This window comes from Talpa occidentalis, unplaced genomic scaffold (assembly GCF_014898055.3).
Source record: "Talpa occidentalis isolate TD23 unplaced genomic scaffold, MPIMG_talOcc4v2.1 talOcc4.15, whole genome shotgun sequence".
Lineage (NCBI taxonomy): Eukaryota > Metazoa > Chordata > Mammalia > Eulipotyphla > Talpidae > Talpa > Talpa occidentalis.
In genome coordinates, this window is record NW_023601543.1 from 26542556 (window position 1) to 26556776 (window position 14221).

The window sequence follows — 14221 nt, forward strand, 5'->3', positions numbered from 1 at the left end:
AGGGCCTCCCTGGTGGCACAAGGGTTAAGATGCAACCTATGAAGGTATCCACAACCACTGTAGCACAAGTTCGATCCCTGGCCAGGGAGCAACCCACATGGTGCAGCAGACCTAGCCTGACTTGCCTGCTTCTCCCCTCAGCAGTGTATTTCAGTCATTCTGCCTGTTCTGTTCCCCGCTCTGTCTCTGGTGAATCCTCTCACCTCACCTCTGGCCTAGTACCCCAGTTCTTGTAGGCATAAATAAATATATCTTTTTTTTTTTTTAAAAAAAAGGGAGCACAACTTCCCTTTTGACTTAGAGATACTTGATAGGTTTCTCTGAGTTCTAGAGGCAACACATTCCATAATGGCTCATATACTAAGTGACATAAAAGACTGCCAGCTTGGATGGAGCTAGGAGAATAACAGACCTCTGCGCAAAGTCAAGACTGTGGTGCAAGAAATTGAATAAAATATATTCAAATTTATATGGAACCATAAAAGTCCTCCAATAGCAAAAAGCAATCCTGAGAAAAGGGAGAGAAACAGAAACCTCAGGTCATGTGACTTTGTACTATAAATTGTCAGTAATTAAAGTAATGTGGTGTTAAAATAAAAAGACACACCAGTCAATGGAATAGAATAGAAAGCCCAGATATTAATACATATACACATATACATATATATATATCTCAATACTTAATACATAAGTATTAAGTATATATATACTTACATATATAAATATATATATATATCTCAATACATAATACATGATAAAGGAGCCACGACCATAAAACTGGGAAAGGAGTGTCTCTTTAATAAACGGTGCTGGGAAAACTGGCCACATGTAAAAGAATGAAGTTGGCTCACTCTTTAACTCCATGCACGAATATAAATTCTAAATGGATTAAAGACTTAAAAGACCTGCAACAATAAAACATGAAAAGAAACTGTGATTCATATTCAATAATAAAAATTTTCCTGAGACTTGACCCTCAATGGTAAGGGAATAAAAGCAAAAATAAACAACTGGGATTAAAAGATTTTTTCACGCCAAAAGAAAATTTAAGTAGAGGTTCTTTTACATCGACCGCCTAAGAGTCGCGCTGTGAGAAGCACGACCTTTCCGCTTCCTCCGCCTGCCCCGCACCGCGAGCAGCGACCATGCGTGAGTGCATCTCCATCCATGTTGGCCAGGCTGGTGTTCAGATCGGCAATGCCTGCTGGGAGCTCTACTGCTTGGAGCATGGCATCCAGCCCGATGGCCAGATGCCCAGTGACAAGACCATTGGAGGAGGAGATGATTCCTTCAACACCTTCTTTAGCGAGACTGGCTCTAGCAAACATGTGCCTAGGGCAGTGTTTGTAGACCTGGAGCCCACAGTATTGTTGAAGTTCGCACTGGCACATGCCGCCAGCTCTTCCACCCCGAGCAGCTCATCACAGGCAAGGAAGATGCTGCCAATAACTATGCCCGTGGGCACTACACCATTGACAAGGAGATCGTTGACCTGGTCTTGGACCGAATTCGAAAGCTGGCCGACCAGTGCACAGGTCTTTAGGGCTTCTTGGTTTTCCACAGCTTTGGTGGGGGCACTGGTTCTGGGTTCACCTCCCTGCCGATGGAATGTCTCTCTGTCGATTATGGCAAGAAGTCCAAGCTGGAGTTCTTCATTTACCCAGCCCCCCAGGTTTTCACGGCTGTAGTTGAGCCCTACAACTCCATCCTCACCACCCACACCACCCTGGAGCACTCTGATTGTGCCTTCATGGCAGACAACGAGGCCATCTATGACATCTGTCGTAGAAACCTCGATATTGAGCGCCCAACCTATACTAACCTAAATAGGTTGATGGGTCAAATTTTGTCCTCCATCACGGCTTCCCTCAGATTTGATGGAGCCCTGAATGTTGATCTAACAGAATTCCAGACCAACCTGGTGCCCTACCCCTGCATCCACTTCCCTCCGGCCACATATGCCCCTGTCATCTCTGCTGAGAAAACCTACCATGAATAGCTTTCTGTGGCAGAGATCACCAGTGCATGCTTTGAGCCAGTCAACCAGTTGGTGAAATGTGACCCTCGCTATGGTAAATACATGGCTTGCTGCCTGTTGTACTGTGGTGATGTGGTTCCTAAAGATGTCAATGCTGCCATTGCCACCATCAAGACCAAGCGTACCATCCAGTTTGTGGACTGTTGCCCTACTGGTTTCAAAGTTGGCATAAATTACCAACCTTCCACTGTGGTCCCTGGCGGAGACCTGGCCAAAGTGCATCAGGCTGTGTGCATGCTGAGCAACACCACAGCCATTGCCGAGGCCTGGGCCCGCCTGGACCACAAGTTTGACCTGATGTATGCCAAGCGTGCCTTTGTTCACTGGTACGTGGGTGAGGGCATGGAGGAAGGAGAATTTTCTGAGGCCCGTGAGGACATGGCTGCCCTTGAGAAGGATTATGAGGAAGTTGGATTCTGTTGAAGGAGAGTGTGAGGAAGAAGGAGAGAAATACTAAAGATGTCACAAAGGTGCTGCTTTTACAGGGAAGCTTATTCTGTTTTAAAAATTGAAATGTGGTCTGATCAGTTAATTTGTGTGGTCTGATCAGTTATATGCTCATACACAATTACTGACCTCTGCTTTAAAACATGACACTTTGTTATAGACCCCAGCTGTCCATTTTTGTAATGAATTTGAATAAAGTATTCCCTGTCTTAAATGAAAAAAAAGAAAAGAAAATTTAAGTAGATTAAGAATACATCCTAGTGAGCAGGAGAATGTATTCACACATTATATATAACCAACAAGATACACAAAAACATATTTAATTCAACATTAACAAAACACAACCCAATTAATAAATAGGTAGTATATCGGAACAGACAATTCACCAAAGAGGATATTCAGAAGGCCAATAGATTCATGGAAATATAATTCATCATCATTTTTAGTAAGATTTAAAAATCTCCTTTTTTCTCAGGTCAAAACCACAATGACATTATTATCTCACACCTGTGAGAATGACACATATTAAAAAAATCCCCAACAAGAAGTACTGGAGAGGATGCAGAGAAAGAGGAAACCTATTACACTGTTAGTTTTGTATGAAAAATGGTAGTCATTTTGGAAAGTCATCTGGATTTACATTTAAAAAACTAAAAATGGAAATACCATATGATCCAGCAATCCCACTCTTGGGCTACTATCCAAAGAACATGAAACCATCAACTCAAAAATTTATATATTCTCCAATGTTTATTGCAGCATTATTTGCAGTACCTAGAATATACGAACAACCGAAGTGCCCACTCATGGAAGATTGGCTCAAGTATGGTGGTATAGCCACGCAATCAAATACTATTCAACATTGAGGAAAGACATAATGTTGTCATTTACAGCAATATGGAAAGAGTTTGAGGGAATTATGTGTAGTAAAGCCAGTCAAAATGACAAAGATAAGTATTGGACATTTACATAGGTAGCAATTCCACGTAGCAAATTACTTATAAAAACTAATACACCGGGCCTCCCAGGTGGCGCAGAGGGTTGAGCACTGCGCTATGAAGCTGTCCGCAACCTTAACAGTGCAGGTTTGATCCCCGCCAGCTGGCGAGAATCCCACATGGTGTGGCAGAACTCTCCTGTCATGCCCGCTGCTTCCTTCAGCAGTGTATTTCTGTTGTCTGCCTGTTCTGCTCCCTGCTCAGTCTCTGGTGAATCCTCCCACCTTCCTGTGCCTCTGGCCTGTACCCCAGCTCTTGTATAAAAATAAATAAATCTTTTTAAAAAAACCAACAAAACACTAATACACCAATAAAGGAAGTGAGGCTTCTGAGGTTAAGCGGGAAGGGGGAGTAAGAACATGTCAAACAGGTGTAAGTGATGGTGTTGAAATACACATTTAGATCTTTTGCCTTTTGTAAAATCAGGTTTTATGTTTTGTTGCTGTTGAGTCATGTAAATTGTAAAACCAATAATGACATTTAGTATTCTCAGAATTTTACAGTTATAACTTCATTCTAGTTCGAAAATGTTTTCATTCCACAAAGAGAGCCTCATATTCATTAAGAAGTTACTCCACATTCCTTCCTCCCACCAGACCCTGACGACCACTAATAAACTTTCTGAATCTATTTATTTGCCTGTTCTGGACATTTCATGTAGATGAAATGAGATATGACGTTTTGTGTATGGCTTCTTTCAGTTAGCATAATGTTTTTGAGGTTGATCAGTATTGTAGATATATCATTTCATTCATTTTTATGGATGAATAATATTGCATTGTATGGATACACCAATTTTGCTTATCTATTCATTAGTCATCCAGGATGTTTCCACCTTTGGGCTATTTCAAAGAGTACTGGTATGAACATTTGAGTACAATTGTTTTTGTTTGAACACCTGTTTTCAATTCTTTTGGATATTTAATTAAGAGTAGAATTGCTGGGTCATGTGGTAAATCTGTTAGACTGTAAGGAATTAAACTTTTTTACACAGTGGCTGCACAAATTTCACATTAGTACTAGCAATTCATAATGGTTTGGATTTCTTCCACATCCACTCCAACACTTGTTACCTCCCCCTCCACGAACTTTTTAATGATTATAGACTTCCTAGTTGATGTAAAGAGGTATCTCGTCATGATTTTGATTTGTATTTTCCTAATGACTGGATATTGAGTATCTTTTTATGTGATTTTTGGCCATTTGTATAGCTTCTTTTCTTTTTTCTTTCTTTTTTTTTTTTGTATAACTTCTTGGAGCAATGTCTATTCTAGTCCTTTATCTGTTTCCCCCTTTATTGAGGTAACATTGGTTTATAACATTATATATGACTTAGGGGACTATGTTGACATGTTGTCAGATGTATGATACCATCACACCCCCACAATACAAGCATCCATAGTCCTCTACGATATACCATTTTCCCCCTCCCATATTTGTTCCCACCCCCACACTCTCTCCCCATCTAGTAGCCTTAATTCTGCAGTCATATTTCTAGGGTTTATTTTGGGTAAATTTTCTCAGTTCCTTTGTAGGTTTTGTTGTTGTTGATTGTTTTGTCTATATTCCATACGAGTGAAATCATTTGGTATTTCTCTTTCTGATTTATATCACTTAACATAATTCCCTCTAGTTCCATACATGTTGTCAGAAATGGAAAGAGTTCATCTTTTTTTATTACTGAGTAATATTCCATCGTGTACACACACACACACCATCTTCTAATTCCATAGCTCTATCAATGATCATTTAGATTGTTTCCATAACTTGGTTATTGTAAATAGTGCTGCAACAAACATAGGATTCAAATTACTGATTTTGCATTCTTTGGATAGATACCAAGGATTGGAAATACTGGATCATATGGTAAATCTATTTTTAATATTTTGAGGAATCTTCATACTCTTTTCCATATGGACTGGAGTGGTTTACGTTCTCACCAACAGTGTATGCATGTTCCTTTTTCTCTACAGCCTTGCTAACATTTGATGTTTCTATAATTGTGTGTGTATGTGTGTGAGTGGGTGTGTTTATATGGGTCATTTTCACAGTGTGAGGTGGTATCTCATTGAGTTTTGGACATGCATTTCCCTGATAAAAGTGATATTGAACTTTTTTTCATGTTCCCATGGCCATCAGTATATCTTCTTTGGAGAAGTGTCTCTTTCACATTTCTGCCAATTTTTTGATTGGGTTCTCTGATTTCTTGTTATTGAATTGTATGAGCTCTTTGTAGATCTTGGATATCAGTCCCTTGACAAATGTATAATGTAACAGTATTTTCTCCTGCTCAGTAGGATCCCTCTTTTTATACTAATGATAGTTTCTCTTGCTGTGTAGAAACTTATTAACTTGATGTAGTCGCACTCATTTATTTTTTGTTTTGTTTTCCTTGCTGTTGGAGTTGAGTCCCCAAAGACATCCCTGAAGCCAATGCCATTGAATGTTTTGCCTGTTTTTTTTTTGGTTTTGTACATATTTTATCCTTTCTACTCTTACATAGTTCTCAAATCAGTTCTTCTCCCCCCCTCCCCCCTCCCCCCCTCCCCCTCCCTTCCCCTCCCCTCCCCTTCTCCTTCTCCTTCTTCTTCTTCTTTACATCTTCTCTCTCTTCTTTCACCTGTTCTCAAACTGCATTCTATCTTTGAGGTCACTGATTCGTTCGATCCTCCATTTGTTCTGTTCTACTTCCACAGCTTTCTCTAAAGTTCTTGATCTCATTTATTGAGCTCTTTACTTCCTATATTTCTGATATATTCTTATTTAAAGGTTCAATTTCAACCTTCTGTTCATTGATTTTTATTTCTAAAATCATTAATTTGTTTTTATCTTTGAGAGCTTTTTCTGAATTGTCTTGTATTTAGTTGACTGGACTTTCTGAGTTCTCTTGTATTACTTTACTTGTCTTCTTGAATTTCCTCCTGTCACTTTGAGTTTTTTATTATAGCCATTCTGGATACTTTATCTAATAGAGAGATATTATTTTGAATCTTTCTTTTTTTTTTTTTGTGGGGCCCTCGCCGGCAGCCTGGGAACGAACCGGCGCTGCAGAGGCTGCAGGTAGCCTCGCAGCCCAGCACTCATCGGCTGTGCCACCAGGGGAGGCCCTATCTTCAATCTTTTTGTGTTTGGTTTCTGGAAGGTTATTCTTACCTGGTGATGCTATCTCGAGGTCCCATATTTCCATGTGTAATATTTTTTGTCTATCCATATTGCTTATTGTTTTTAATATCTTTAGCATTTGATTTTATTGACTTACTGATTTTGGCTGTTGTTAGCTTCTCTGTGTACTGAGATATATTTTGTAGTTGCTGAGTGAGTGGCGTTGGGAAGGACTTGCTCAGACCCAAATGTTGGTATGGTTGAGTTGGGCTGATTCTGGCATGTGTTTGGGGGACCCCCTGATATCCCTCCTCTCTGGGGTTTGGAATGAGAGACTCAGTGGTCCCTGTGTTTTCAGTAAACCTCACAGAGTAGGTGCCAGTCACAGGGATTGGGAAGAGGGAGTGCAGGTCAGCATGTCTGCTCTGCTGTTACCTTTACTGGGGACCCAGTCTGTGTGGAGCACCCTTGATCCACCACAGTGTTTCACACTTTTCATGGCTAGTGTATAGAAAAACAATTCATTTTTATGTGCTAAGCTTGCATCCTATGACTTTTATGAATGCCTTTATTAACTTTGAGGGTTTTTTGTGAATTCTTTATAATTTTTTGTATGTAAGATCATGTCACATTCAAATACAGATAACCTTACTTCTTCCTTTCTAATCTGGATACCTTTTATTTCTTTTTCTTTTCTACTTATTGTGTATAGAATTTCCAATAAAATGCTGAACTGAAATACTTAAAGTAATCATTCTTCTCTTGTTCCCCATCTTAAGCTGAAAGCTTTCGTTCTTTCCCTATTGAGTATGATAGTGTGCTGTGCAATTTTCATAAATGACTTCCATCAGACAGAGGAAGTTTTCTTCCATTTCTCGTTTTTAGTTTTTATTATGAACAGGGTTTTGGTATTTGTCAAATGCTTTTTCTGTGTCAGTTGAGGTGACCGTCTGTGTTTTATCTCTCCTTCATTCTATTAATAAATTACATGAATTTATTTCTATGTGTTCAATTGCCCTTTCTTTCCTTGGATAAATCTCATTTGTTCATGATGAATAGTCCCTTTAATATGATGCAATATTTGTTTGCTAATATTTTGTTGCAAATATTTTGTTTGCCTCTGTGTTCATAATGGATAGTGATCTACAATTATCTTGTGATGTCTTTACCTAACTTTGGGTGTCAAGGTAATTGTGGCCTTATATAACGAGTTATTTAATGTTCTCGCTTATTTTTTTTTGGAAGAGTTTGAGAATGATTGGAGTTAATTCTTTAAAAGTTTGATAGAAATCACAAGAGAAATCATCTGGCTTTAGGCTTTTATATTTAGGGACGTTTTATTTATTGATAAATTTTATTATAGATCATTGATGTTTCTCTTCAGATTTTCTATTTCTTCTTCAATTGTTTTGGTAATTTTTGTGTTTTTAGAGATTTGTTAATTTCATCTATGTTATCTCACTTGTGAGTGTGCATTTGTCAATAATATTCTCTTTTATTTTCATAAGGTTTGTAGTAATGTCCCCAGTTTCATTTCTGATATTAGTTATTTGAGTCTTTTCCTGTTTTCTTGATCATTCAGGTTAAAGGTTTATCAATTTTGGTGACCTTTCCAACTTTTAGTTTTGCTCCTTTTCCCTATTATCTTCTTATTCTGTTTTGTTTATCTTTCCTCTAATCTTCAGTATTTCCTTCCATCTGTTAACTTTGATTTTAGTTTGCTATTTTCCTGGTTATTTAAAATATAAAGTTAGGTTATTTATTTGATTATTGCATTGATTTAGCAATTACAGCTATATATTTCCATCTAAGAATGGCATTCACTGTATCATATTAGTTTGTGTATGTTGTATTATCTTTCTCATTCATCTTAAAGTATTTTCTAATTTCACTTGTAATTTCTTCTGTGACCCATTTATTGTTTAAATGTGTGTTCTTAAATTTCACAGTTTAAATTTTTTCCAGTGTTCTTTTTTTTTAAGATTTATTTATTTATTTATTTATTTATTTATTTATTTATTTATTTGCAGGCATTGTCCTCTATAACCATATAATTTATTGAAAGGAGATGCTGCTGTGCTTCTTGATTTAGCAGCAACCATTCTTTTGTTTACATAGAGTTATGGTTTTATTTGTTTTTCTCTGGAAACATAAATAAAGTTTTCTACATTATTTTCAGTCAAAGGTTGTGATAAGTTTGTGTCTGTGGTGACAAGTACATTGTCTTTCTAGGATTTGTCTCCTCATGATAGAGAAAAAGAGCTTTTGGGTCTTTTCAGCATGCGTGATAATGTGTGCTGAGGAGGAGCTGCTGGACATAAGGGAGGCTGTAAATGAGAGCCAGACATATGGGCATCAGGTGCTTCTTTCTTAGTTTCATAAAAGCAATCCTCCTCCACTGAACTCTTTATACAAGCACTGGGTATAGTCAGAAGCAAGGGAGGGTGAGAGAATTCACCAGAGCCAGAGCGGGGGAACAGAACAGGCAGACTGATGAAGAAATACACTGCTGAGGGGAGCAGTGGGAGGCAGGAGAGGTCTGTGCGTCATGTGGGACCCTCGCCGGTGGCCGGGGATCGAACAGGCACTGCGGAGGCTGCGGAGCCTCCGCAGCCCAGCGCTCAACTGCAGTGCCACCAGGGGAGGCCCCAGTGTTCTTTTTGTTAAGGCTTAAAATATATTTTAAGTTGATGTTGCCTTACTAATTCGTCTCAGAAAAACTCCGAAGGTATCGGGGCAAATCAAACAAGGTACACCAATAAAAATACACAGCATAACTAGCTAAGATAGGCAAGGCTAGGAGCTATTGTCTGACCTTCAGAAAGCAGCAACCCTGTTCTGTGATTGTACTAGGGCTGTGGAGAAAAGCTTTGAACAGCAACCTCATAGACACAAAAGGGCCATTCCTGGGCTATCTTACCTAAGAAAAAGATGGAGGAAAGTTAACACAAGATGTCTTTTATGATATGCTAAAATGAAAATATCCAAGAGAAAATATCTTCCTCAGGACACAAAGGGGTAATATGTGGTCTATACAAGGACCGTGTCATGTTTTCTGTAACCTCTGTGGACATTTGCCTGAATTCCCATCTGGGAGTGAAGAGTGCAATGGGGCTATCATCACTGGGGAATGTTTGTCTTTTGTGGTATATGTGGCATTGTCTTTGGGGTTGGAGGGTGTAAAAATGAGAAAGCAAATAGAACAGGATGGACGAAGCATGGAATGATGATTATTGAGCCTCTAACTGACTCCATTTTGTCATGGTTCCCCTTAGGCTCTCAACAATCGCATGAAACTTCAGGAATGCACCATACAGAATCGATTAAACAATGTATACCACACAGAACTGATTTGTTGTCACCCCTCTGCCCTCTGCTTCCAGAATGCTCCCTAGAGTAGCACAGACAGGGGAACCTAACACTTGGGAGGAATCCTTAACACTTTTCCAGAGTAGGACTGTGGTTAGTCCAAAAAGGGTCCTTCTTTTAAGGGCTTTAGGAAACTAGACACTGCAATTTTATCAGTATCAGCGACATTTATTTGGAGCAAATATAGCCTCAGGAGATGTACAGTTGAAATGCAGGAGGCGTTCCACCAATTGCCCCAATTGCTTCCATTGTAGCAGTTGGCCAAAGTGCCCAGTTGTTGGTGGAGTCAATCCCAAGTCTCCATCTGGCACGGTGGCAGATCCTGGTGGAGGAGGAGTACAAGCAGGCACAGGAGCTGGGGGCATGGCACCTCTGTTGTTTATGCCCACAGCACCTCCCTTAGCCATCTGGTCCATCCGTTTTTCCTGCTCTCTCATCAGGGAAGGGTCCCTTGAATCCTTCCTGCTGTCACTGCATCAATACTTCCTGCTGTTGCCACATCTCTTCCCTAAGGTGTTCCTCCTGCCTGAGTTCCAATTGCTGTCATTTTTGCACTTCTTGATTATGCAGCTCTTCCATCATGTGAATTCTTCTTGATGTCTCATCAAATCCTACCTCTTTATTTTTTTATTTTTTAAAAGATTTATTTATTCATGCATACAACAGCTAGGGTACAGCCCAGAGATGCGGCTGGTGAGAGAATTCACCAGAGACAGAGTGGGGAACAGAATGCGCAGACTGACTGAAGGACACTGCTGAGGGGAGCAGCAGATGAGACAGGAGAGGTCTACTGCACCATGTGGGTTGCTCTCTGGCTGGCTGGGGATCGAACTCATGCTGCAGAGGCTGCGGATTGCCTCATAGTGTGGTGCTTAATCCCTTGCGCCACCAGGGAGGCCCAAATCATGCCTCTTTAGCATGACCTGGTTCTCATCTCCATATCCAGCTTCTTACGAGTTTCCTGATGTCTCAGTCGACTTGGTCCTGCTGCTGCTTTTCCATCTCAACGAAGTGTCTTCCTGCAGATGGTGCTCAGACTCATGGGAGCAAGGCTCTGCACATCCAGGTGGCTGCTCTCATTCTTGGTGAAATGGCTGGTTTTTAGAATCAGCTTTGCTGGAAGTCCCTTTTTGTCATTTGACTGGACCATGGGTGCAGAGTCACAGGCCTTAGCAATGTGATTAGCAGGAAGGAGCCTTCACTGCATCTATCCAGAGCTTTCTGAGCAGCTGGTTATACTGAGATTTCAACAATGCCTTTTCCTGGGGGCTTTCCTCAATCATCCCCAATGACTACAGCCCTCTCCACCTGACCAAACACAGAACAGCCTTCCTCTGGGCACATACTGAGGAAGGTTTCCAACCACGAGGGATGTGCTATGGCCAGCAAAGCACCCATGCAGCTGCTTTACATGGAGGGGCACATTGTCCCGTTCCACTCTGGCAATCTCCACTAGGGTTCTTGTTTCCAAGCAGATAAAGCCAAAGCCCTTATCCTTACGAATAGACTTTGCCTGCCTTCCCATATTTCTCAAATAGCTTTCTCATTTCCTCCTCAGTGATGTAACTATACGTTTGTCCAAACCTATAAACAACACAGAGAGAAACCTAACGTAAACTGCGGGCTTTGTTGGAATACGCTGTGCCAAGGTAGTGTCATGGATTCTAAGAAATGTACCACTTTCAGTAGAGGATGTTCAGTGTCTGGCTGTTGGGGATTGTGTGTATGTAGGGACGGGATATGAGAAAACTGTACTTAACACTCAATTTTACTGTGAATCTAAAACTGCTCTAAAAAGTGAAGCACATGTATTAATAGAGAGAAAGAAAGATTTTAGAGTGAGATAGACAAAGCATTCCAACTCTACTGAATACGATCTGTGTGACCTTGAATAATTTGCTTAACCTCTTTGAGACTCAGTTTTCTTATTTTTAAATGAGGATACCTTATAGGGTTGCTATGAGAATTAAATAAGGTAGAACTTGCACAGTGCTTAGCATATGATATAATAGTAGCTATTGTTATCAGATACTCATGGAGGTGAGTGGGTCATAAATTGTTCACGGATCTTGAATTAAAACCTTTCCAGACATCTTATCCAGTATCTAATTTCTTGTCCAATTAAATGCTTTCTCTGTACAATAGCAAAACTTATTTAGTCTACTTTTGACCATTTTAGAACTAAAGAACAAGTTTATCACTTTCCAATTAACATTTCAACAGGCATCTAGAACCTGGGTTCTAGTCACAGCTCCATGACCACTTGAGGGGATGCTTTGTAGTACTTTCTTTTTTTTTTTTTTTTTTTTTTTTTTTTTTATAGAGGCATGCTGTATTTATTTGTTTGCTGGTTTGTTTGTTTGTTTTGTTTATACAAGCACTGGGTACAGTCAGAAGCGCGGGAAGGTGAGAGAATTCACCAGAGCCAGAGCGGGGAGCAGAGCAGGCAGAAGGACCGAAGGACACTGCTGAGGGGAGCAGCGGGCGGCAGGAGAGGTCTGCGCGCCATGTGGGACCCTCCTCCGGTGGCCGGGGAGCAGCCGGGGATCGAACCGGCTCCGCAGAGGCCGCGGGCAGCTTCGCAACCCAGCGCTCAACCGCTGCGCCACCGGGGAGGCCCTGTAGTACTTTCTTTGTGCCTTTTGTAAGAGGCTAGTAATTTTTATCCCACCCCACCTACCTGTGAATGTTGTTGTGAAAACTGCAACAACCTGCAATAGCCTTTTCCATTCAAGTGAAATTAGTCTCTAACCCTTTCCGTATTCCACTAAAAATGTGGAAATCATTAAAAATATTAACTAATTCATTAATCTCACAAGCATGAGTTGAAGGATTATTTTGTATTAAGCACAATATTAGTTGCTGGGGGAACAAATATTAATCAGGCATGGTCCCTACTGTCAAGAAGCTTAAAGTCTAGTAGAAACATAAATATGAAAAATAAATTTGTTATGTGGTGTTTGGGGACAGATATAGATATGCTATGTGAACACAGATGATTAAGAAATTTACTGTAAGGAAAGCCATCCAAAGCTTCACAGAGAAGGTGATATTAGTGCTGGACTTTGAAGGATGAATAGGAAATTTCCAGATGGTGAAGGGAAGGGTATTTTAGAAAGAGGGAAGAGTATAAGTACATTTATGGAGTTACGTATGGTAAGGATGTGATTTAGGCATGGTGGGAAAGAAAGCAAGTGAAACAGACTAGGAAGGGGAAAGTAGTGAACAATATTTGGAAAATCTTGATTTTAATATGCATATGGAAAAATCTCACTGGATGTTATAAATGAATGGAAACATAGATATGTAAAGATGTAGTATTCATCCCTATATAGGTATTAGCTATACTTGAGGGACAGAGCATGCTCATGAATAATATTATGTTTCTTTTTGGGGTGATTGTGTAGGTCATGTGTGCTCATGAATAATATTTTGTTTCTTTTTTGGGTGATTGGGTAGGTCATAGAGCTCTCACTGAGGTAAGGAGAGGAACATAAGGTGTAGGAAATCAAATGGTCCTTTGGACATGTTGATTTTCAGATACCCATGGAATATCCAAATGAAGATGTTCACTAGATATTTGGTATTTGACATTGTAGAAAGCGATTGTGGTTGCAGATATAGAGATGATAGCTGAAGTAACAAAAGTGGATGAAATTTCACAGGGAATATGTATAGAATAGTAACAGGTGCTAAACCTCAGTTATGATAAGTACCAATATTGAATGACTGGGTAGAGGAGGAAGATCCAGAAAAAAATACAGAGTAGGAATTAGAGAAATATGATGAAAACCAGGAGGAAAAAAATTATCATGGGAGCCAAGAGAAGTAGAAATTTCAAGGAGGGAGTAGTCAAATTTGAAGTGTTGAAGATTGAGAGATCATGTAATATAAGGATTGACAAGTATTTATTGAATATTTCTTGCATGTTTACTTTTTACTTGCAATTTTGGACACCATGCACTCTGACGATGTCAAGCCTTAAAGGTAGAAAAAACACTGATAGTGCCTTGTTTTTCTACCCATCTGGTCACTAATACACCATGACAAAGTTCACCATTTACTGTGAGGCTCCAACAACTTGGCTTCCCCTTTGCCCCTGAGCTGCCCAGATAAGGAAATGACTTGCCTGTTGGTGGGAACACTTGCAATCAATTCAAGCAAAGTAAGAAAATAATTTCAAAACTCCATCCTTAATGGAACTGACCATACAAGCCTCCCCAATATACAGAGGTTTATGTGCTGTGCCTGGACTATGTTAAGAAAA

At 39.9% G+C, this 14221-nt stretch overlaps 2 pseudogenes; one reads left to right on the forward strand and one right to left on the reverse strand.

The window, feature by feature from the left end:
* Positions 1-1112: 1112 nt before the first annotated feature.
* On the forward strand, positions 1113-2548 carry LOC119246573 (tubulin alpha-1A chain-like; annotated as a pseudogene).
* Positions 2549-10112: 7564 nt separating this feature from the next.
* Positions 10113-11501, reverse strand: LOC119245552 (non-POU domain-containing octamer-binding protein-like; annotated as a pseudogene).
* Between the last annotated feature and the right edge of the window lie 2720 nt (positions 11502-14221).